Raw genomic sequence first — 20525 nt, 5'->3', positions numbered from 1 at the left:
GTTTGTAAGCTATCTCAAAGCTAAGTGCAAGTGCCACAGCTGTGCAGTTAACTAAGATTCCATGGCCTTAATAGATGTCACTGGAGTGACTGTTTGCTGGTGTGTGCGTGTTGCTTGGAGTTTATGATTTCATGTCTGGGAGTAAAATAGTGAGTGAGTATCCTTGTATGGAAACACTTCATATTTTTTAAAGTATTTTTTATTTGAGAGAGAGAGTGTACTCCCATCTGCTGGTTCATGCCCCCAGTGCCTTCAGTGACTTGGGTTGAATCAAGTTGTGGCTGGGATCCTGGAATTCAATCCATGTCTCCCATGTACATGATGGACTCAACCACTTGAGCTGTCTGTCACCTGCTACCTCCCAGGGTGCACGTTAGCAAGTAGCTGAAATCAGGGACAGAGCTGGGACTCAAACCCAGAAAACTGTCCAACAGTGGAATGGGTTGGTACCTAAAGTGTGGTGTACCTTCTCTCTGAATGCATTTAAGAAGCAGTAGAGAGGCCGGTGCTGTGGCATAGCAGGTTAAGCCATTGCCTGCAGTGCCAGCATCCTATATGGGTGCCAGTTCGAGTCCTGGCTCTTCCAATTCCAATCCAGCTCTCTGCTATGGCCTGGGAAAGCACTAGAAGATGGCCCAAGTGCTTTGGGCCCCTGCACCCACATGGCAGACCTGAAAGAAACTCTTGGCTCCTGGCTTCAGATTAGGCCAGCTCTGGCCTTTGTGTCCATTTGGAGAGTGAGCTAGCAGATGGAAGATCAAGATTTTTCTCTCTCTCTCTGTAACTCAACCTTTCAAATAAATAAATCTTTTTTAAAAAACCTGCAAGGTAGGCGTCAGAGGATATCTGCATGGGGTGGAAAGGAGCACTGGATGGCCTTTTGTCTCCCTCTGCCTTTCAATTAGTAAGATTCTGAGTCTGCCTGATGTTCCATTTGTTGTGAATTTCCCTTTCTTTTCCATTTGTTGTGAATTCCCCTTTCTTGTCCCTGAGTCCTGGTCTTCAGAAGTTGGCTCACACATGGAGCTCCTCTCTTGGTGACCCTTCTCTGATATCTGTGTTTCTCCACGTGGGTTGAGCTGCTACTTCTTGTGTTCTCATTTACGATGCTACACTCATTTACAACACGAGGCACTTGTTGGAAACAAGAGCAAATTACATTTTTCAATATAAAAATTACAGAAGTGCACTTGAGAAAAATTTGAAAACAGAACAGAATACTCATACTTCATGCGCTATTAGTAGTAACTAGAATGCCCAGATCCCATGCTGTGGTACTGCTCCCACTACCCCTAGAGCAGAGGGGCTATTCCCACGACTCCTGCTTGGTGGATGGGAAGAGTGTTGCGCAGAGAACTTCAAAGTCTGGTTCACGGTAGCTTAACTAGAAAGTCGTTAGTAGTATTTGTTTGGTGGGTGAAAGTTATATTACCTTGTTGCCTTAAATAACTTCCTATTAATTATTCATCTGTGTTACCCTAGCTACTAAAAGCCTCAGGGGTAAGTCTGTATGGTCCCTAGCACAGGGTAGAGAGTCTGCCACTTTAAGGGAAGTGCTAGGAGATGTCCAAGGTCTCTCTGTTCTACCTCCCACATCCATATCTCAGAAAGTTAAAACTATCTATTGCTCTACATTGGCACAACCCCTCATGCACTTTTTTTCTTGCCTTTTCTTCTACTACTTTATAGCATATTCTTGCTATAATGACTCCTTTAAACTAAAATTCAAAGAGCTTTCAAAGACCAAGGGCAAGGTCAGGTGGGAAATTAGGACTCATCTTGGCTGGGCTCTTGGAGTTGCCTGAAGCTTGGAGGTGCAGCTGGCCAGCCGTTGGATGGATCTTGACCCCACAGAGCCTGGGCACACACTGGTTGGCGGGTTGCTTGGGCTAGAACTCAGGCTGCACAGTGAAGACTGTGTGAGGGAAATATGCAGAAGTAGAGGCCAGCTGCCTGATGGTGTCGTGATGACTGGTGTGTGTATGTATGCATGTCATTGGAACAGCAGAGCTTTACCGTGACCTCCTCTGGGATGTCCAAAGGGCTCATGGGAAGCTTGGTTCTCACAATACACCTAGGGACATTAGCCAAAGTCTCGCTGCCACTACTCTGACATCTGGGTGATGCCAAGATGGATAACAACAAGAGGGCATCGGCTAACCCGTAAAAGCTTTCATCTTTCTCAATAAGGTTGCTCTGGTTGGGATTATCTTTCTGCTGTTCATCAGGTTCTGGGTTCAAAATCCTGTCTGGAACTTGTCACTAGGGAGGAACATGCTCATTCAATCTAGTAAGATTGCATTTGTCCTGGATGTAGTCTTGGTCATTTTACAGAATAATTCATTTCTGTGTAGCCCTTAGAACCAGGAAATCTGGGACATTTCCTCTGAGATAATCACCTTCACATCGGCAGCTGGAGGGGGGAGGACTAGTAGCTTCCTAGAAAAGGTGGCAGCTGCTGCTTCAAAGCCCGTGGGCTAAGGAATGGAAGGGCCAGAAATTCTAACGTGACCTTTGAAGAACAGAAAACTAGTCAGTTTTGAGGAACAGTGCCATAGAGTCCTACCTTCTTTTCCCTGGTGATGGAGGTTTATAGGCAGCATGACAGAGTAGAATGAACACAAGAATGCAAATAGATCCAATCTCATGTTCTGGTGTCAAACTTTTAGACAAATTAGCCTTTTTTAGGTCTCTGTTTTTTGTTGTAATTGGTTGAAATTCTTGTGTAGAATGGGTCACTGGGACATTCCTTGCTGAAATGAAGAGTGAACACCCTCTACTTCATATACTTCATATTTACTTGGCCCACGTCCAAACCCTAGCATATAATGGGTACTCATCAAAAGATTGCCATCTTTCATCCAGCCGCCTACAATACACAATATGCTCCCTTTGAGCACCTGTGGAGTTTCTCAGCCCAGAGATGGTGTTTGCATTCAGAGTCCACCATTGAAAGTAATTCCTTTATGTTAAGGCAGCACTGACCAATCAATATTTTCATGTAAATAGAAATGTTCTTATGGCTTAGAATGTAACCAAGTGTCACCGCAGAGTGAAATTACACTTAAAATTTTATTTTCTTGTAATTTGTACTTAAATTTAGTCACATGTGGCTAATGGCCATCATATTGACCAGGGCAGCATTAAGGTATTATTTGTGTCTTACTCAAATGAGTTTGCCAGAATAATCCTGTCCCTCAAATCTGAAAATGGAAGGAGACAGGTAGAAGGTAATTTTGATGAAATAATGAACAGGATGATCATCCTCAACAGGAGGAGGGGTCTGAGTGTGTTGGGGATGGCGGCATTTCAGAACAGAGTCAGCGTGGCTTGGGGAAAGAGCACCAGTAACAGAGAAATTAAAGCAAATGGTGAGAACAGCAAGATTGTTCAAGCCTCTTTTCAAATTTTCCCAGATCTTTCCCCGAAAGGCAAGATGGGAAGCAGGTGCGGAGGAAAGAGCAGGAGGGAAACTTTGGCGTTTTCTCGGGAAGGAACGTTTCTGTTAAGGCCTTTGACTTTCCTGTCAGTGATGGCTAAGATTACAGTTGTTAAGTAGGAGGCTCAGAGGAACAGCTGGACAATTAATACCTAAGCCAAGACAACGAAATTATATAAAATACCAAGAATCCCTCCAATTTTCAATGAAAGAAAGACAAGTAGGTTGATTTTACTTTTTTTCCCTAAAGCTCCCAAGTTTGGTCAATTTCTTCCAATAATTGACCAATTTGTTCACTTCCTTGTTTAGATTTGCCTGTCTTGACATAGGTGAAATGGGGAATGCATGGGAGCAAAAATCGAATGTAAAGTGTCTTTGTTGAAACTCATGCTGACCAAAATAGTCTGTGAGCTTGGGAAGGGACATCAGTGATGGAGAGGAGGGGGCGCTGTCACCACACAGGCTTCTTACTGATGTTTTGTAATCTGGCTTCAGTCTGGAGAGTGCACTGCTTTCCCACAGCACATCCATGCATGTCCATTCCCTCTTTAGAAGATGAAGAACCTGGGACTAGAGATGTGGATTTCCAGGCTCATGTCGCTCAGTGATTGGCTGAGAGAGCTGGCTCCAGAATGCTCTCCCTGCCACACTGGCCCTGTCCTCCCCTCTCGCCTGTAGTGGCCAGATGAATATGTAGTCCCAAACAATGTGCCTCTGCACTTAAAGACCTTCATTTTGGTTTCTGATCCTTGCTGATTTTTCCTCCTAAACACACACAGATCATCTTTCAATATGTTCATTTTCCCCCAGCTTAAGCGACAGATCTTGCCATCTGTCATGTCCTTTTGGAAATGGATGCCAGCCAGTTTGACATCAAGAGGGTATATCTACCCGTACAAGCATTGTGTTATTTTCAAACTGGGAGTGACCTGGCCCAACTACTTAGTGTAGGGATAAAGAAACCAAGGTGTTGAAGAGGTCAGGTGATTGGCCCAAGGTTCCAGAAATAGGTGACTTAGCCCCTACCTAGAATCACATCCTAGCTGCAGGCTAGAGCCTGTCTCCGTAAGTTGGCATTGATTAATCTGCTCTGCACATATTTTCCTCTTTGAAGTTGTAACCACATGGAAGTTGAAGATAGGGAATGTTTTTGAATAGTTGAAATGTGATATTCTAGGGCAGGCACTGTGATGCAATAGGTTATGTGGCTGCTTGGGATGGCTGCATCCTATATTGGAGTGCATGGTTCGAGTTCCAGCTACTCCATGCTTTCCATCTGGTTTCAGCTGATGCACCTGGGAGGCAGCAGATAATGGCTCAAGTCTTACAGTTCCTGCCACCCACGTGGGAGACCTGGGTGAAGTTCATGGCTCTTAGATTCTCTTTCCCTCTCCCTCTCTGTCTTTCAAATAAATAAATTGTTGAAAAAAATCAAGTATCAGATTACTAGCATTTAAGACAGAATTGAGATTGGTTATTCAAACTAATCGCCCTCACTGATGTCATTTTGGGGAAATTCTGTCCTCTGTATTATACTGTATCGTAGGTTGCCCCAACTGTATGTCACATACCTTCCAGAAACATATGCTCTCTCCTGGCCCAACAAGAGGCTGGCGTGTTTCTCATGGAGGAGCAGCCCCGCTTGACCTTTAGAAATTTAATCTTGTATAATCTGACACCACTTGGCATGTAGATTTCTAGAGCTTTCCAATGCCGTCTCCTGGGCTTTGTCTGCGGGTGTCCGTTTATGCTCCCTCTGCTCTGAGCAAAGATTTCCTCCCTGATCAGGCCATCGAAAGAGAAGATGAGGCTGCTGAGCTTGGCCTGTGGTGCAGAGAGAAACGAAGAGCAGAAAACAGCTTAATGCAAAGGGCTTTTCTTTTCTATCCCAGAATTTGTATTCAGGGGCCCTCCCAAGGCAGGGAAGTATGCCAGACGGTCATGAACATCTGCTCTGACGCTGGCATTACTGCGATGAAGAGGGACTCCCTGGAGGAGGGGTGAGGGACCCAGATGATGCTCCCGAGGAGATTTGCTGATTTAAAAAGTGGCATCTGTGAAAACCTAGTAAGCATATAAGGAATGTGCTGGAACAGATGGCGCACAAAGAGCATTGGAACAGAACCATTCTCTGAAAATCTTTCAAGGATTAATAAATGTAGGGAAGGGAATGGCTTGCAAATGATTAATGAGGATTCGAGTTTATTATACACATTTCCTACAGAGTTTTACTCTAAAAGCCGTTTACTTGGTACAGATCAACAGCACTCAATCATGGAAGAATCACAGAAGATTTCTGTGCAGCTTTGTAAAATATGCTCTATCACTAAGGCTATTCAGAAAGAAAGCGAGAACGGAGGCATTACACAGTAGGTGATGAATGCCTGTGTGGGAGGTGTGCACACTGGAAATGTACAAACCGATTTAAGTAAATGTGTTTGTGGTTGTGTTATTCTTATGTCGATGTGGATTAAATTTGAAAGCAGTGTAGCTAATTTCAGAGAACTGCATGAGAAAAGTCATTATGAGTATTCTGGACTGAGCATCAAACTGGAACTGGCTTAGCAAGACTTTGCCAAGAAGGGTTTGCGAGACAAATAGAAATGGATTTGATTGATACAGCAATTATTTGTATATAGGACACATAGCCCTGTGTGCTATGATGAAAGGTAATGATTTTCCTGGTATTCAAAATTGTACTCTTTGATTTCTTCTAAAATTAATTTGGCAAAAGTTAATTTTTACCTCTTGCTTAGGTGAGATCATCACCGACTATGACTAAGTAAAGTCAGGTTAAAAAAGTGTCATTGCATCTATTGTGTAAGACTGCCTCCGCGGCTGCATTTTCCTGAAAGAACGCTAAATAGGGGATTCAGCAGCTGGGCCTTATATTCCTCCTGTGCTGAAATACCCAAAGGGTGACAGCCCGGGCTGGTGGATGCTAAGGATGCTAGCAGGCCCTCTTGGTGTATAGATGATTTTTCTTGTGATTACCAGGTGGCTTTCGTCCCTGCCAGGATTGAGTCTGTGTGATGGGCGATTAGACAGAGGAAAGACAAAGAGAAAAGCAGAGAGAAGTGGGTGGGAGGGGGACTTTGACAAGTGTGTTTTGGAAGAAAGTTCCACCTAGCCACTTCTACTTGATTCTGACTGGCCAGACCTGAGTCACAAGGGGGTTCATGAAGGTGATTTTTACACATTTCAGTATTTATAGTGTGGTTGAAGCTCTTAAGGTTTGGGACCTAGAGTATGTGTCACCTTGTGAAATACAAACTTTGGATTTCTTTTATCCTTTGGTGGACATGTCCTTAGAAATAAAACCTGAGGGGCCATCATTGTGGCATAGCAGGTGTAGCCACTGCCTGTGGTGCTGGCATCCCATATGGGCAGTCCTGGCTGCTCCACTTCCAATCCAGCTCTGTACTAATGCACCTGGGAAAGCAGTGGAAGATGGCCCAAGTCCTTAGGCCCCTGAAACCCGTGTGGGAGACCCAGAAGAAGCTTCTGGCTCCTGGCTTTGGACCAGCCCAGCCTCAGCCATTTCGCCATTTGGGGAGTAAACCAGTGAATGAAAGATATCTTTCTCTCTCTCTTGCCCCTCTACCACCTCCTCGCTATAACTCTGCCTTTCAAATAAATGAATAAATCTTAAAACCTGGATGGTTTGTACACTGTAGAAAAATGCATTATTTCACACTAGATGCCAGTTCTTCCCCTCATCTCTTTTTCCAGATAAAGGTCCCCTGCTGGGATCTCCATATGCCGTGCCCATTTTTTTTCCATGTCCATGTTTTTTTTTTTTTTTTTTTGACAGGTAGAGTGGACAGTGAAAGAAAGACAGAGAGAAAGTTCTTCCCTTTGCCGTTGGTTCACCCCCCAATGGCCTCTGCAGCTGGTGCACTGCGGCCGGCGCACCACGCTGAACCAATGGCAGGACCCAGGTGCTTCTCCTAGTCTCCCACGGGGTGCAGGGCCCAAGCACTTGGGCCATCTTCCACTGCACTCCCTGGCCACAGCAGAGAGCTGGACTGGAAGAGGGGCAACCGGGACAGAATCTGGCGCCCCGACCGGTACTAGAACCCAGTGTGCCAGCGCCGCAGGCAGAGGGTTAGCCTATTGAGCCATGGCGCCGGCCCATGTCTGTGTTTTAATATGAACATTTGCTTCAACCCATTGGCCATGCTACTGAAGCCTAGAGTTACTCAGGATAATCTTACCCTTTAAATTGTGTTGCTTTAGAGATGGGTGTTAAGCTTAGTGTTTGAGAGGCTGACATATCACATGAGAGTACCTAGGGTCAATTCCTGGCTCTGGATTCTCAATTCCAACTTCCTGCTAATGCAGCACCTGATGGCTCAAGTAATTTGGTCCCTACCACCTGTGTGGGAAACATGGACTGAGTTCCCAGGTCCTGGTTTGAGCCCTGGCCCAGTACCATCATTGTATATATTTGTAGAGTGAACCAGAGCGCTCTCTTTTTCTTTCTCTGCCTCTTGAAATATTTTAAAATTCATTTAAATTTGATTGCTTTAATAAAGATATCCAACCAATATGAAAAAAATCAACATAGAGAAAAAAATAAAATGTACCTAAATCTTATAACCCTAAAATAACTCTGGTTAACATTATCATAAACATTTATCCTGAAATCTCTCTCTTTCTCTGTGTGTACCACACACATACATATATGCAAAATATAATTACATATGTATAATTTCACACACATTTACTTACACATGTAATCTTACAAATATAAGGGGACCATGAAAAATGTAACATCTACAGCCTTCTGTATTCACTCAATGGTATGCAATGATTATCTTCCGTGTGTAGATCTATGTCCAGATTTGTGTTTGTAAAGCTGCCTGGACTTCTGTTCAACTGTATCCTGTTTATTATTTAACAAAATATTAATAAAATATGAGCACCATGATGACTGCTCTGTCCTTGTGTGGTATCTCCAGCTGAATCATAATTTTGCTGTAAACATCTCTAACTACTAGGTTAGATTATACTGTTGAGTGTAGTCTGCATACACTTTTAAACTGTAACCCGAGAGGCAGAATGACTTGATGAAGCCAAGAGAACTGAATTATGATCTTAGCTTGGCTTCTTACTGGCTGTGCAACCTTCAACAAATCACTTCTGCTTTTTGCGTGTCATTTTCCACATCTGTCAAATAATGGCATGAGGACAGATGACTTTCAGGGTCTTTGTCACCATCGCTCATGTTGAATGATTTTACAAAAACTTGCCTTTCATTACTATTAAGTGGTTATCCACTCTGTGCGAGCAGAGACCAGGTCTAGATTACTGCTGGTATATAGCTCAGAGCCTGGTACTTAGAAGTACCCAACAAATATTTGTTGAATGCAGCTGCTAACTCACCTGACTTCTGAATTATTATACAAATATTCCAAGCCCAGTCCTCACTCCTTGCTTTTACCCAGATAAAAATGTAGAGAAATTTTCCAGAAGAGTTTTCATTTCACTTGGTCAAGGTCTTATTGTATGACTCTTAGCATGATTTTATACATTTATTTAGAAAAGTTCCAAGTCTACCTTGATAAATTTCTCCTGAAATTTTTTTCTCATTTTATTTGAAGTATCACCCAAGTTTTTTTTTTTTTTAAAAGATATACTTATTTGAAAGGCAGAATGACAAGGAGAGAGGAGAAACAGAGTGATCTATAGAGAGATCTGCCATCCACTGGCTTACTCCCCATATGACTGCAACAGGAAGATTTGATCATGCTGACACCAACAGCCAGGAACTCCATCCTGGTCTACAACCTGGTGGCGGGAGTCCAATTAAATGGGCCATCATGTGCTGCTTTTCCAGGTGTATTAGCAGAGAGCTGGACTGGAAGCAGATGCTCTGATATTGGATGCTGGTGTCACAAGCAGTGGCTTAACCTGCTGCGCCACAATGCCTGTCCCATATCACCCGTATTTCTATTTCTATGTGCTTACTGCTAGTGTAGAGAAAAGTTACTCTATCTCATATATTTTGTCTTGTATTGAACCATTTTATCAAAATATTAATTTGATTAATTCAGTTTTTAACATAAGTTTTTAGTATTTCTGTAAATAAAGTATCAGTACATCAAAAGAGGCTACTATCTGCTTTTCAAGGTGCATATATGTTACTTTTTATGTTTTCAGTTTGCTCATAGCTCTAGGACAATATTGCATAGTAAAGAAAACATGGATGTGAATAGGAAATTTGCAAAATAGCGAGAGAAATTGGAAATACGTGTTACGGTACACCTATTTATTTGAACCAGGAATTAGAAAATGATGGCAATGCTCTATTTGATAAAATATATAATAAATACTTATATTCTTTTTTTAAGATTTATTTATTTATTTGAAAGAGTTACAGAGACGGAGCAGAGAGAGGTCCTCCATCTGATGGTTCACTCCCCAATTGGCCACGATGGCCAGAGCTGCACCTATCTGAAGCCAGGAGCTTCCTCCGGATCTCCCACTCGGGTGCAGGGGCCCAAGGACTTGGGCCATCTTCTGCTTTCTCAGGCCATAGCAGAGAGCTGGATCAGAAGAGGAGCAGCCGGAACATGAACTGGTGCTCATATGGGATGCTGGCACTGCAGGCAGCGGCTTTAGCTGGCCCTAATACATGTATTCTAAAAGTACTCAGTTTCACTATTGGTCACATGTCAAAGTGGCAAAAGAAAAAAAAAAGCTATAGGGGCTGGCATTGTGGTGTAGTGGGTCATGCTGCTGCCTGAAATGTTAGCATGCCAGCATTTCAATATTGTCCTAGAGCTATGAGCAAACTGAAGGTACTTGGGCCCCTGCATTCTTGTGGGAGACCCACAAGAAGCTCCTGGCCTCGGCCTGGCCCAGCCCTGGCCATTGCAGCCATCTGAGGAGTGAGCCAGTGAATAGGAGATTAGTTTCTCTTTGTCTCTCCCTCTCTCTCTGTGACTCTGACTGAAATACATAAATGAATCTTAAAAAAAGACAAACAGCTGTAATACGTATTATTGGTGGAAGTGAGCCTTCTGAATTGCTTACACTCCTTCAAATGCTCATTCTCAATCACTACTAGAATCCAGAGTTCAAGGGGCTGGTGAAGCCGTGAAGTGAAGACGTCTGCACCCCATACCATGGCATGCCTGGGTTCAATTCCCACTTCCAACTCCCAGTTCCAGCTTCCCACTAACATAGACCCTGCAGGCATCAGTGATGGCTGAAGTACCTAGGTGCTGCCCCCCACGTGGGAGACCTGGATTGAGTTCCCAGCTCTGGGAGACTCTGGCCCAACACAGTGGCCATTGCAAACACCAGCAGAAGAGAGCATTCTCTTCCTCTCTCTCTAAAATAAATCCTTCGAAACATTCCAAAAAATAATTGAAGTTGCATTTAAAGTTTGCAGGCACCATGATGCGGCAGTCCCACTTTTCAGAACTGAGAAATACCTTACATTCAATGTATTTCAAAATATTTTCTTAATATGTGGCTTGTCTTTGTCACTTTCCTTGTGATTCTTTTATGTTCATTTTTATGCAGTTAAATGTATCAGTCATTTTATACCACTGCTTTTTTTATATACTTCTTTTTTTATTTATTTTTATTTTTTGACAGGAAGAGTGGACAGTGAGAGAGAGAGAGAGAGAGAGAGAGACAGAGAAAGGTCTTCCTTTACCATTGGTTCACCCCCCAACAGCCGCTGCAGCCGGTGTACCGCACTGATCCGAAGGCAGGAGCCAGGTGCTTCTCCTGGTCTCCATGCGGGTGCAGGGCCCAAGGACTTGGGCCATCCTCCACTGAACTCCAGGGCCACAGCAGAGAGCTGGCCTGGAAGAGGAGCAACCGGGACAGAATTCGGCACCCCCCACCAGGACTAGAACCCGGGGTGCCGGCACTGCAGGCAGAGGATTAGCCTAGTGAGCCACGGCGCTGGCCAGCATGAAGCTTTATAACAAGCTTTGGTGTGGGGCCAGAGTTGTTGCTTAAGAGATAAAACCACTGCCTGCAATGTCAGCATCCCATATGGGCTCCAGTTCAAAACCCCTAGCTGCTCCACTTCTGATCCAGCTCTTGGGCAAGCAGCGGAAGATGGCCCCATTGCTTGGGCCCTGCACCCATGTGGGAGACCTGGAAGAAACTCCTGGCTTCAGCCTGGCCCAGCTCTGGCCGTTGCAGCCACTTGAAGTGTGAACCAGCAGAGGGAAGATTCATTCTCTCTCTCTCTCTCTCTCTCTCTCTCATTCTGCCTTTCAAATAAATATATAAAGCTTAAAAAAAAATAGAAGTCATGATACATGTAAGGCATGTTCTTCAACCTGTTCCAAGTGAGTGTTTTCTGTCTTTGGATCTTTGAATTATTTCCATATGAGTTTCATAATGTGCTTTTTTAAGTTCCAACAAGTTAAAAAAAATCTCTTAGGTTCTTAGTTTTGGAATGAAAATAATTAATATATAAGTTTGGGGAAATAGCTATTTAGACTATCGTATATCTTTGCATTTCTTTAGGCCTTCTTTAAAGTATTTTATGAATATTTCAAATTTTTCCACTTAAGGTTTGGAACATCTTTCGTTAGATTTATCTCTATGTAATTTACATTTCTCTGCCATTATATATGACCTATCTGGTGGTTTTAAAATATGTCCACCCATTCTTTGAAACTTTTCCCTTTAAAAAGTGGAGCTTAATTTTTTTCTCTTTGGAATGAATTCATTGGCTCACTGCTAAGGAATAAGACAAAAGTAATTTAGAGGCGAGGTCATAAAGCATACTACGGCTTCCTCAGGTCATTCTCTGTCTGGGAAGGCAGCTGCCGTACCGTGAGGATAGCATGTCAGCCCCATATAGAGGTCTGCATGGAAGGAGCTGAGACGTGTTAGTTTCCAGACAGGCGACCGTGTGGGAAGTGAGTCCGCTAACCCCAGCTAAAGTCAGACAGGGGCTGGCATTGTGGAGCAGCAGGTTAAGCTGTGCTTACAATGTTGGCATCCCATGTCCAAGTGCAGTTTTGAGTTCTGGCTGCTTTGCTTCTAACCCAGCTTCCTGCTAATATGCCTGAGAAAGCAGCAGGGAATGGCCCAAGTGCTTGGATGGCTGCCAGCAACATGGGAGACCTTGATGGAGTTCCAGGCTCCTGGCTTTTGCCTGACCCAGCCTCAGCCATTTGGGGATGAACCTGCAGATGGAAGAGATTCCCTCTCCCCCTCTCCCCCTCTCCCCCTCTCCCCCTCTCCCCCTCTCCCCCTCTCCCCCTTTCCCCCTCTCCCCCTCTCCATTCTCCCCTCTCCCCCTCTCCATTCTCCCCTTTCTCCCTCTCCCTCTCTCCCCCTCTCCCCTTTCTCCCTCTCCCCCTCTCCCCCTCTCCTCCCTCCCCCTCTCCCCCTCTCCTCTCCCTCTCCCTGCTATTCTGCCTCTTCAAATATGTAAGTCTTTTTTTAAAGTCATTTATTTAAAAACATTAACTCAACAATTATAGTCCCCACAATGATGTGACTCCAGCTCCCTAGAAGATCCTGCACCAGAGCCACCCTGCTGAGCCGCTCTTGAATTCCTGATCCTCAGAATCACTGTGAGATAATGAAGGTCTATTTTAAGCCATTAAGTTTTGGGATAATCTATTATAGAATAATAAATGGTATATCTTTTTAAACATTATGTTTTAGGATTATTGCTGGTATACAGAAATGGAATGAAGTTTCTAATCTCACCGCTAGCTACTTGGCTAAGCTCTCCTTCATTTGAACAGAAATAACAGAAATTAATTTTCTATAGCTTCTACAGAGCTTTGTGTAGATGATCATCTTATGTGCACTTGATGACATCTCTGTTTCTTCCCTTCCAATCATTATTTTCCCCCTAATGCAGATGGCTTAGCTCTCTGTATAATATTAACTAGAAACAATGAAACTGGGTCTCTTGTTCTATTCATCACTGGGGCGATTTTCTGACATGTTTCCATTCAAAAATATTAATGGCTAGGTTTCTGATAAATGTCTTTGATAGCTTAAGGGAGTTCTTTCTTATCCCTGGTTGCTTCTTTCAACATACACACACACACACACAGACACACAGTGCTAGTAAATCTGTAATTTATATTCTTTGCAAGGAATTGATGAATCAGAAGGCACAAATAATTAAAAAATTGCTGGATATTGTCACATCAGTCTCTCAAAATTTGCATGAATATAATAGTGTATGTAAATGCCTACTATTTTATCAATATTTTTCCTCCTGAATGCACCCCCTTGCCTCTAATTTTTTAAGGTTGATTTATTTTATTTGAAAGACAGAGTTACAAAGAGGCAGAGGCAGAAGGAGAGAGAAAGGTCTTTCATCTGTTGGTTCACTCCCCAGATGGCTGCAATGGCCAGCCACCGGGGCCAACCTGGAGCCAGTCTGAAGCCAGGATTGAGGAGTTTCTTCCAGGTCTCCCATATGGGTGCAAAGGGTCCAAAGGCTTGAGCCATCTTCCACTGATTTTCCCAGGCTAGTAGCAGGAAGCTATATCAAAAGTGGAGCAGCCTAGACATGAACCAGCACTCACATGGGATGCTGCATCATAGGCAGTGGCCTAACCTGCTGTACAACAACACCTCCCTCCCCATACCCCACATCCCAGCCCTGTTCTGAAACATCATGCTGAGTGAATTAAGCCAGTCCCAAAGGGACAAATATCATATGTTCTCTCTGATTGGCGACTACTAACTGAGCACCAAGGGGGAAACTTGTTGAAATGAAATGGACACTATGAGAAACAGTGACTTGATCAGCTCTTGTCCTGACGGTTGATGTACAATGTAATACTTTATCCATTTTAGTATTTTTTTTTTTGTTCTAGTACCATTGGTTGAACTCTGTAATGAACACACAATTGTTCTTAGGTGTTTAAATTTTAACTGAAAAGTGATCCCTGTTAGGAATTTGGAAAACATTATGCTGAGTGAAATAAGCCAATCCCAAAGGGACAAATACCACTTGTTCTCCTTGATAGGTGACAACTAACTGAGCACCAAAAAGGAAACCTGTTAAAGTGAAATGAACACTATGAGAAACGGTGACTTGATCAGCCCTCGCCCTGACTGTTGATGAGCAGCTTAATATGTTATCCCTCTTAGTATTTTTTTTGTTTGTTCTACTTAATACTTTTGGTTGAATTCTGTAATCAATACACAATTCTTCTTAAGTGCTGAAACTTACCTGAAAAGTGTTCGCTGTTAAATATAAGAGTGGGAATAAGAGAGGGAAGAGATGTGCAATTCGGGACATGCTCAAGCTGACTTGTCTCAAACGGTGGAGTTAGAAACATACCAGGGGATTCCAGTTCAATCCCATCGAGGTGGCATGTACCAATGCCATCTCACTAGTCCCAGTGATCAATTTCTGTTCACAGTTGATCATAATGATAGGACTAAGAACCAAAGGGATCACATAAACAAGACTAGTGTCTGCAAATACTAGCTGATAGAATAAAAAAGGGAGAGAATGATTCAACATGGGAAGTGAGATACACAGCAGACCCATAGAATGGCAAATGTCCTAACAGCACTCTGGCCTCATAATCAGCCCTTAAGGCATGCGGATCCAGCTGAAATGCCCATGAGAGTATTTCAGGCATGGAAAGCCAAGACACTCTGAGGGGAAAAAAAAAACCTAAATGAAAGATCTCTGCGAGTGAGATCCCAGTGGAAAGAACAGGTCATCAAAGAAGGAGGTACCTTTCTCTGAAGGGAGGAGAGAACTTCCACTTTGACCATGGCCTTGTCTAAATAAGATCCAAGTCAGTGAACTCAGGGGGCTTCCATAGCCTTGGCAGCTCATGACAAGAGCCTAGGGTGATTACTGATGCCATAAACAAGAGTGTCGATTTGTTAAGTCAACAACAGGAGTCACTGTGCACTTACTCCTCATGTAGGATCTTTGTCCTTAGTGTGCTGTACATTGAGATTTAATGTTATAACTAGTACTCAAACAGTATTTTTCACTTTATGTTTTTGTGTGGGAGCAAACTGTTGAAATCTTTACTTAATGTACGCTAAACTGATCTTCTGTATATAAAGAGAATAGAAAATGAATCTTGATGTGAATGGAAGGGGAGAGGGAGTGGATAAGGGGAGGGTTGCGGGTTGGAGGGACGTTATGGGGGGAAGCCATTGTAATCCATATTCTGTACTTTGGAAATTTATATTCATTAAATAAAAGTTAAAAAAAAAGAAATTCTCATAGCACCCCTTTCAGATAGAAACATTGGTTACCCCCCAGGTTCCAGGTAGACAACTGTAGTCAGAATGATTAAATAACTTGTCCAGGGTCTCATCACTGGTATATATGAGACATAGTCAGGGTCTGGCTCCCACGCTCAACTATTAAACGTGACACCAAATTGCCTTTTACAGTGAATGCCCTTGGGTGCTTGCTGTGTGGCAAGAGCTGTTGTAGCAGAGTTCATCAGGCAGCCATCATCTAAGGTAAGTAATTATGTCATTCCAGTCCTTTGTATACTGCAGCGCACTGCACACTTCTGTTGGGGGCAAGCACTGGTTTGCAGGTGGTGTGGCCGAGTGGTTGATCTTCCTGTGCTCTTGGATTTCCCGGAGAAGTGCTTCCCACAGGCTACCAGCATGTGCCCTGGGGCTGGAGCCAGACTGCGGTATATTCTCTGATTTAGGGGGCAGAACGTAGTTGCAGTGTGAACACAGCAAGGACCGCCATATGTCCTCCTACTGGACAAGAGACGGTCTGAAGGGGCAAAGGGCCAGGAAAAATAACGTCCTGGATTTAATCTTTGCTTCACCGCTCTTCCTACAGGGATTAATGAAATCTGAGCCTTGGATTTTTTTCTCTCTGTGAAATGGGGACAATATGGACTGCTTTGTGGTAGTGGTGTGAAGATCATGTAAAATAGTGTGTGAAGTCTCTGTGCTAGTGCCTGGAGGGTGCTGCTGTTTCTATGGCTGACAGTCCCCTTCTGTGTCCCCTGGGCAGTGGACTGGTAAGGCAACACATCTCTATTTGTGAAGGGTACCAAATCAGCCCCAATCAAAACCCAACACTTACTAAGTAATCCATGAATACACAATTGAGAGCTGATTATGTATTAATGGAGATTTTTATTAATAAAAGTATATGAAAACTTACTGTGTGCCAGGCATGCTTCTAAATGCATTAAATATATTTAATTTTTAAGTCTTTAACCAGTTCTGTAAGTTACACAGAACTCTCACTATTCCCATTATGTGGAGCAGGAAACTGAGGCACAAAAATGAGGTAATTTGCACTTCATGGCAGAGCTGTTAAGTAGCAGATGTAGGCTGCAAACCCACTTCCAGAGTCTTAATCACCATGCTGTGTTTTTGCAGTGACAGCAAAGAGGAAAAATTCCTGACATACATCTTGTTTGCAAAAAGCAACTAGCAAAATCACACTTTGGGTTGCAATTTTGCAGTTTGCATGCAAGTAGTTTTTATTTGGGTATTGATGTCTTCCTTGGTTATATCCACTAATGTGTACTAAAGTTTATGTGAAGGGAGGGAATCCTCCCAAATTCTTTCTACGAAGCCAATATCACCTTTTTTTTTTTTTTTTGACAGGCAGAGTGGACAGTGAGACAGAGAGAGACAGAGAGAAAGGTCTTCCTTTGCCGTTGGTTCACCCTCCAATGGCCGCCGCAGCCGGTGCGCTGCGGCCGGCGCACCGCGCTGATCCGATGGCAGGAGCCAGGAGCCAGGTGCTTTTTCCTGGTCTCCCATGGGGTGCAGGGCCCAAGCACTTGGGCCATCCTCCACTGCACTCCCTGGCCACAGCAGAGAGCTGGCCTGGAAGAGGGGCAACCGGGACAGAATCCGGCGCCCCGCCAATATCACCTTAATTCCTAAGCCTGGAAAAGACACAACAGAGAAAGAAAACTATAGACCTATCTCCCTGATGAACATAGATGCAAAAATACTCAACAAAATTCTGGCAAACCGAATCCAACTGTACATCAGAAAGATCATTCACCCAGACCAAGTGGGATTTATCCCTGGTATGCAGGGATGGTTCAATATTCGAAAGTCAATCAATGTAATACATCACATTAATAAATTGAGAAACAAAAATCATATGATTATCTCAATAGATGCAGAGAAAGCATTTGACAAAATACAACACCCTTTTATGATGAAAACCCTAAGCAAATTGGGGTTAGAAGGAACATTCCTCAACACAATAAAGGCAGTCTATGATAAACCAATGGCCAGCATCATATTGAATGGGGAAAAGTTGGCGGCATTTCCATTGAAAACTGGCACCGGACAGGGATGCCCACTCTCACCATTGCTATTCAATGTAGTCCTAGAAGTGTTAGCGAGGGCCATCAGGCAAGAAAAAGAAATTAAAGGGATACACAAATGGGAAAGGAGGAAGTTAAACTATCCCTATTTGCAGATGACATGATACTATATATAGGGGACCCGATAAACTCCTATAAGAGACTATTGGAACTCATAGAAGAGTTTGGTAAAGTAGCAGGATACAAAGTCAACGCTCAGAAATCAACAGCCTTTGTATCCACAGATAATGCCTTGGCTGAGGAAGAACTTCTAAGATCAATCCCATTCACGATAGCCACAAAAACAATAAAGTACCTTGGTATAAACTTAACCAAGGATGTCAAAGACCTCTATGATGAAAATTACAAAACACTAAAGAAAGAAATAGAAGACGACACAAAAATATGGAAAAACCTGCCATGCTTATGGATTGGAAGAATCAATATTATCAAAATGTCCATTCTCCCAAAAGCAATTTACAAGTTCAGTGCAATACCAATCAAAATACCAAAGTCATTCTTCAAAGACCTAGAAAAAACAATGCTGAAATTCATATGGGGAAACAGGAGACCGAGAATAGCGAAAGCAATCCTTTACAACAAAAACAAGGCTGGAGGCATCACAATTCCAGACTTCAAGACATACTACAGGGCAGTTATAATCAAAACAGCCTGGTACTGGTACAAAAACAGATGGATAGACCAATGGAACAGAAAAGAAACACCGGAGATCAATCCAAACATCAATAACCAACTCATATTCGACAAAGGACCTAAAACCAACCCCTGGAACAAGGACAGCCTCTTCAACAAATGGTGCTGAGAAAACTGGATGTCCACACGTCGAAGTATGAAGCAAGACCCCTACCTTACACCTTATACAAAAATCCACTCAACATGGATCAAAGAACTAGAGATGCGCCACGATACCATGAAACTAATTGAGAGCATAGGGGAATCCTTCAAGATATCGGAATAGGCGAAGAATTCCTGGAGAAGACCCCACAGGCACGGGTAATCAAAGATAAAATAAACAAATGGGACTACCTCAAATTGAAGAGTTTCTTTACAGCAAAGGAAACAGTCAGGAAAGTGAAGAGGCAACCAACAGAATGGGAGACATTATTCGCAAACTACACAACAGATAAAGGATTAACAACTAGAATCTATAAAATGATCAAAGAATACCACAAAATCAAAACAAGCAACCCAATTAAAAAATGGGCCAAGGACCTTAACAGACATTTTTCAAAAGAGGAAATCCAAATGGCCAACAGACACATGAAAAAATGCTCAGGATCCCTAGCCATCAGGGAAATGCAGATCAAAACCACAATGAGGTTTCACCTCACTCCAGTTAGATTGCTTACATACAGAAATCAACCAACAACAGATGTTGGCGAGGATGTGGGGGAAAAGGGACACTAATCCACTGTTGGTGGGAATGCAAACTGGTAAAGCCACTATGGAAGACAGTTTGGAGAGTCCTCAGAAACCTGAATATAGCACTACCACAGGACCCAGCCATCCCACTACTTGGAATTTACCCAAATGGAATTAAAGGGGAGAAAAAAAGAGCCATTTGCACCTCAATATTTGTTGCAGCTCAATTCACAATAGCTAAGACATGGAAGCAACCTAAATGTCCATCAATGGATGACTGGATAAAGAAACTATGGGATATGTACTCTATGGAACACTATACAGCAGTAAAAAACAATGAAATCCGGGCATTTACAACAAAATGGAGGAAGCTGGAAAGCATCATGCTGAGTGAAATAAGCCAGTCCAAAAGGGACAAATATCATATGTTCTCCCTGATTGATGGCAACTAAACGAGCATCTAAAATGATACCCATTGAAGTGAAATGGACACTATGAGAGACAATGACATGATTAGCCCTTGTCTAAACTGTTGAGGAACAACTTACTATTTTATTCCTTTTAGTATTTTTGTTGTTGTTGTTGTTACTCTGTTTGTTCTACATAAGACCACTGGTTGAACTCTGTAATCAATGCACAATATTATTAGGCGTTTAAAAATTAACAGAAAAGTGATCTCTGTTAAACATAGGAGTGGGAATAAGAGAGGGAGGAGATATATAGGACGGCACATGCTCACCCGGACTTACCTCCAATGGTGGAACTGGAAATGTGCCAGGGATTTCAACTCAATCTTACCAAGGAGGTAGGTACCAATGCCAGTGCACTTGGTAAAGTGATAAGTATAAATACACAACCGATCAAAAAGATAGGGTATGTGTTGATGATATTTCACAAATAAGACCAGTGTAAGCAAATAATGAAGGATAGAATTAAAAGGGAGAGAAGGATCCTGCGGGGACACACAGCAGACTCATAGAATGGCATCACTCCTGCCTCAGAATCAACCCTTGGGACATTCGGATCTGGCTAAAAGGTCCATGAGAGTCTCACAGGCATGGAAAGCCATGACACGGTGACAAAAAAAAATCTAAATGAAAGATCCTGGTGGGCAAGACCCCAGCAGAAGGAACAGGCCATCAAGGAGAGAGGCGCCTTTCTCTGAAGGGAGGAAGGAACCTCCACTGTGATATGGCCTTGACTAAACAAGTTCAGAGTCGGTGAACTCAAGGGCCTTCCATAGCCTAGACAGCTCATAGCAAGAGTCTTGGGTGATTGCTGACGTCATAAATGAGAGTGCCAATTGTTAATCAACAACGGGAGTCACTGGGTACATGCTCCCCACGTAGGATCTCTGTCCTTAATGTGTTTTACTATGAAACTTAAAAACAACACTACTAGTC

The 20525-nt window shown here is 43.0% G+C and overlaps 1 pseudogene; it reads right to left on the bottom strand.

Annotated features, from left to right (window-relative positions):
- Nucleotides 1–1736: 1736 nt before the first annotated feature.
- Nucleotides 1737–20525, bottom strand: part of LOC127493728 (casein kinase II subunit beta pseudogene) — a 45391-nt pseudogene continuing 26602 nt past the window's right edge.

This window comes from Oryctolagus cuniculus, chromosome 1, assembly GCF_964237555.1.
Source record: "Oryctolagus cuniculus chromosome 1, mOryCun1.1, whole genome shotgun sequence".
NCBI lineage: Eukaryota > Metazoa > Chordata > Mammalia > Lagomorpha > Leporidae > Oryctolagus > Oryctolagus cuniculus.
The sequence above is the reverse complement of the archived record's forward strand: the minus strand, read 5'-3'. Positions and strand labels throughout refer to the sequence as shown.